We start from the raw sequence: 6,018 nt of genomic DNA, 5'->3' as shown, positions 1-6,018 counted from the left end.
TTCCCTAAAACATGGCTGAATGCCATTGCCTACACCAAATTTAGAGACACTGATACTGTTAACAGTTGAGAACACACAAGAATGTGATTTTTGCACATACATAGCAATGCTTTATCCAATGGTCTCAAACCATTTTATAAATACCAGTTAATTATGTCTCCGGTGAGCTAATTATAATGGGAGTTAATAATTGCTAGGTCTCTGGCTAAAACTGGTAAAAATATTTAGAATCTAAATACTGCAAATTGGGTATTTCCAAGTGTAGGATGTATTGCATTTTATGCTAAGTTTTTTGGGGTGGGATATTTTGAGGTTTACCCTTCCTCTCAGTTCTTGTTACTTACATTTGCCATGCCTTCTAACACAGGCTATGAGTTTTTTTCTTTTGTCCTTCACTAAAGAACCTCTAAGGCATCCTTGGAAGCTGTCTCCCCTCTCGGTCTGGGGAAGAGAAGGGTTACAGGGAACCCAAAGAGAATTTCACCCAGCTATGCCCTTCACTTTTTTCTGTTTGCTCCTCTCTCCCCGGGAAGCTTTCTCTCTCCTCAGCAGATCTGCCTCCTCTGGATCCCTCTGCTCTCATCAGGCAAAGGGGAGCAGAACTAACTTACCACGCATCACTTGTGAGGGAAGGCTCTTCCCAGGAGACTTCAGTTTTTCCAGTTAAAAGCATGAAGCTGTTGGATTGTTCAGGGGGGTAAACACTCAAAAAAAAAGTAGTCATGCTGGCATCTTTGGGAAACTCTCCCCATTAGCAGTTGTCTAGTATCAATGACTACTTTTTTCTAAGGTGTGTTGAAATTCATCATAAAATTAATTTTTACATTTCAATTAATTTTTTAATGACTGAGCCCTCACAGTAGAATCCCTGCTATCACCTGTAGCTTTATGTGGCAGCTTAATGGGATCTCAGGAGAGCTCCTCTGCCTTCATCTGAGAAAGACAGTTTCCAGTCTGAGATGGGCTGATATTGTAAATGATCCTTTGTTTGCAGTGCTGCAGCAGAGGTAGAGTTTGTTTCATGCGTGCACAAAAGACTTTTGGCTGTAATTCCAGACTAATACATACCACATTACCAATGTTAAACAGTACATTTTCTATAGCAATTTTCTTCTCAAAGCTTCAGAACTTTTCAAGTCCAAGCTGGAAATGCTACATCCATTTCAAAGCTGCCTAGCCCACAGAGCAGTTGTATGACTTACAAGCACACCCAGTGCGAACTGCTTTTGGATCCTAGTCCCCTCCTGAAACTACTTCAAAATACTTCATTCTTGACACTGCCATTTTTCTTCCCTATTTCTTAAAAAATAAATGTGGCATTTTTAAGGACTTAGGAAAGACGAATCCGTGTTTTCAGGAACTTACTTTCTTTTGAAGGGCACAATGAAAGATGAAAATAAACATTCCTTGGAAAGCATTAAATACTGTGAAGAGATACGTCATCACAACAGTCCCCTCATTGATAAACAGCAGGCCGAATGACCATGTTAGGCCCAGGAGACACAGGAGAGCAAATGCACCCAGGACCCAGGATCTGTAAAAGAAAATTAATTTTAGTAACGTTACTTATGAGAATGCATGTCACCAAATCCAATATTAACATTTCAGTTCCTGCAGTTGACTTTTACTAGGTTCATATTCAAATGTAAGAATTCCTTGGGATTAACCTTTTATCTATTAAAGAAAGAACAATTCCATTTATTACTCTTAGTCTCCAGTGAAAACAGCAAGAGTAGATATGACCTTTTTCTTTCTCAAGAACTGCATAGGATATCAAAACTATTTTGAAATGCAGAAGTATAGCACAAGCCCCAGCTACTCCATTCTTTATCTGCTTTTAGAAAAGAGATTGATAAGTCAGGCTTAGCCACCAATCACACCATAGATTTTAAACAGTGGTGCTGCCATATGACACCAAATAATGTAACAAAATGCACAAAGGTTAAACAGCAGATTAAAAGCCTAGAGCCCGAATCTTTGATGTACCGATAAACTCAGCTAAACTGAAACTAGATGATCTAACTTCCGCATGAAGAAACCCTGCTGAAATGTCACAAAAATATGGATATTGCTCTACAGAATAGTCTAAAAAAGACTCCATCATGAATAGGTTAAGGAAAAGGAACTGTAGAGAACGGCACAGAATGAAAGGGAAAGGGAATTTAGTCAGTGAATTCCACATCTAACTAATGATCTTACTTGATAAATGGCTTATTATCTTCATAGCTAGAAAGCATTATAAGCAGAAAAGAGAAACAAAATTATTAGACAGAATTGAAACAGAAATTAATAAGAGCATTTTTAATTGTCTATAAGAATTAGTCAAAATTAGGAAATTCAAAATGCAGAGGCAAGCAATTTAAAATTATAAAGGCATATAATAGTTAAAAATTCTTTAGCAAATCAGGTATCTCAAAACTAGTTAATTAAAATTAAGGGAAATCCACAATATTGACCGAGTTTGTAAAGTTAAAAGTCATGCCAGAAATTTGTTAATATAGGGTTCTACCTTACCCAGGTAAGTCCGTATTATAGTAGCCATCACAAACACGGTAATTACTGGTGTGGATGAGAAGACAGAAAGAGGAAAAGGAAGAAAAGAGAGAGATGCTAAAGATTAGCTCTCTCTCTCACCATGCAACATGCAGTGAAGCTGATACTGACCTATCTAGAACATCTAGTTCACAACGTTAGCCTTACTGAAAATCTCCCTCTGCCATTTGCAACATTCAAAGCAAATCTGTAAGACTTTCATATCCAACCCTCAGCTTCAGAAAGCTGCACCATCCCTTCAGTGTTGATAACAAAAACCTTTAGTACACCATAAAACTATACAGAATACAGTAAAAAACTATCTAAAGAAGCAAGAGCTGCCAAAGCCTTGTTAATTATATAACACTTACATTGCTCTGCAAAAAGGATACTGCAGTACAGCACCATGATAAAGTAAACATTTGTTAAATTAGCATGAAAACAGCAGATAATCTTCAAGTTAACAATAATAATAGAGTCAATTCTCTTGGGAGAACAGGATTACAAGTGGAAACTGCTCAGAATCCCTAAATCAAAAAGTCATTTAACAAAACAAACTTAATATAATCATATCAGCCATGCAAACAGGAACATCATTTTTGAACTGCATTTTAAATGCAAATGAAATTACTACAGTGCTATGGCATTTCCGTGAAACAGTTTCTTGGCATTAGCTCCAGACTGAAATTATCTAATTTTGACCGGCATTTGTGACATTACAGCAACAATGTGACGAAAGCAGGATTGGCTCTGTTTGCTTCTAATTGACATCTGCAGTTGCTCGGAGACAATGGCATGTGCTCCTAATGGAGAGTAGCTTTCAATCAGTTCAGCAATCAGAAAATAATCATAGTTCTCATACTTGAACACAAAGCACTTACTTAATGTTTTCCAACCTGCTAGAGTCTGGTTTCAAAGTGTTTGAGTGCTTCACCATTTTGCACAATGTGATCACCAGGAAGATAAGATTCAGCTGTCAAAACAGATAAGAATGAAATTAAACTACTTCAAATAATACATTGAATAATGATGATGTTACAGACTAAACAAAACCCCCATAGTTTATTTTCAAATATGTAGTGAAACCGACAGTCTGTAAAAGGTGATTGCAAATATGGATGAGAGGAAAAAAGTATTAGAAGTACTTGTTTCGCTTAATTTTCCACATTCATCATGAAGCACTGTATCTAGATCACATCCAAGACTTTTCCTTGTCAGTCTAGCACTGTCTTCCACTATGTTGTGCTCTGTTCACCTTCGCCTGTCACCTCTGGCTCTGCTCCCCATCTCATGGACTTCCTCCAAGGACTATGGCTACCCTTCTACTGTACTATACTAGTTGTCTTTTTATGGCTCCATCCTGCTTCTGGAATGTTTTTCCGCCTTTGCTGGTTTCTCCCTTTGTGGTGTTTGTTTTTTTTTTTTTTTTTATTCTCATAAATCCCACTGGGATCTTGAAAACAGCTTAAATGTAACTGAAGAAAAATAACAAAAAAAAAAATTAAAAAAAGAAGAAACATGAAGATGTAGCAAATACATCAAACTTAACAGTGCCATAGACATATGCTGGTGATGCACCCTCCTACTGCTGTAGTCTGGATCCTGTCGAAGCGAGGCTGTATGCCACTTGAAGGAAAGGACTATGCTGTCTTGTTCTTGTTGTGCCATTCATATAGATAACACTGGGGAAGATACTGAAGGCTATTTTTTATAGTTTTCCTATCGTGAAACAAAATCACAGGTATCAAAGATCCTAGCGGCGTTTCTCCAATTGATTTCAGAGCGTAGGTAAGCCAAATACAAGGACGCCCGCAGAACATGGGTTGGAAAGTGGTATACAGTTAATTTGAAGAATTAGTACATGCTGTCCTATATCATGCAGACAAAATAAATTTGCTTGTTTGAAAACAGTAAGAGCTATGTCCTTTCATGGAGAAGACATACATCCTTATCTACTAGTACAATGGTTCACAGGAAATGGCTGGACCATCAACTACAAGAAGATAGGACAATATGCTTGGACATTCTTCTAACGTCTGTATTAGATAGATTATAACCCCATTCTTACAATCTTCTGTATATATCTGCAACTGGTTACTGATGGAGAATGATTAAGTCCTGTCCCTCACTTTGTGAGGCCTTTGGTTTGAGAAAGCATCAAAATCCTCGCAATTTTTCTAACACTGGGGATATCAGTTAATAACAGGTGTGTTTCTACAGCTGTGCCGCAGTGGACAGAAGTGTCACTCAAATCCTAATATCGAGCAGGTCTGAGCAACCTTAAAAAGATTAGTTTTTTGAAGGATCTGATCAGAGTCTGTTAATAAAGACGTATATTACAGAAATATTTTCTACTGCTAAAATCATGTTATCACTGTGGCTGCTGTCTCAAAATCAGGATGGACAGTATGAACTATAATGCAGTTCTGAACACAGGAACAGCGTTTTGCAGCTTTTGACCTCATCAGTCCTGATTCAAAGTAAAACAATTTTACAACTGTATCTTGAGATTAATAAAAAAAATGCATGTGCTACAAATAAAAAAAAAAATAATGATAACATATCTGTATAATTTACTCCTCTCTGTTTCAAGAACTGACAGAAGATACTTGACTTTAAAGTGCAGCTATATAGCAGGTGTAGTTTAAGCATGATTTCCACTGCTGGAAAATGTAATGGAAGTGTCAGTATCTCACGACTCTGCTGATTACCTTTTATGATTCTTATCAGTAATGACTAACCAGTTGAGAAACAATTCATTACACCATTGTGATTATTTTGTTCCTCTTATCCAGGTTTTGACTGTACTGCCTAAGTTCCTTGTGTGAGAAAATAAGCTGCTTCTCTCCCTGGCCTTTGCACTAGACAGAGGATGGGGACTCTGCTTGCGACTTGACCCCCAGTTCATGAGAGTCTTTGCAGGCAAATCTTCTTCTGAAAAAGTTTCTTGTACATTTTGGTAGGTGATGTAACATGAACTTCTCCAGCCTGCTTAGAAAAAAACTAACTTCAATTTACTTTTTGTGAAAACAAACAGATTAAGAGCTAAGAGACATGCCCCATGCCAATCCTAACACATAAATCAACTTTGGCTGCAAGCTAAGCAACTGGGAGTGCACAATCCAGTTCAGAGTAGTATTTACAGCACAGCTGGAAGCTAATCCTTGCTTAAGTAGCTACCCTGGAGTATCCTGTATTGTACTAGCAACATCGTTCTTGGATCAAAAACTCACAGACATAGCTTAGCCCATAAATGACTGCCTTATGAAACAAGAGGTTTTTATCCTCTGATTCTTTGTATGCCTGAAGTGCTGGTTTGACAGAAGAAAAACAAAAGCTTGTATTTACATACTGAGGTTCCTTTGGTGACATGCAAGCAGACACGGCCCTACCCCGGAGCCTAAGCCAAGCTCCAGCATATTAAGCAGGTTTTAGGTAGATACCTAGCTCTGTGTGTATATATGTCATAGAATCATAGAATCATAG

Source organism: Merops nubicus, unplaced genomic scaffold (genome assembly GCF_000691845.1).
Source record: "Merops nubicus isolate BGI_N331 unplaced genomic scaffold, ASM69184v1 scaffold21930, whole genome shotgun sequence".
Lineage (NCBI taxonomy): Eukaryota > Metazoa > Chordata > Aves > Coraciiformes > Meropidae > Merops > Merops nubicus.
The sequence above is the reverse complement of the archived record's forward strand: the minus strand, read 5'-3'. Positions refer to the sequence as shown.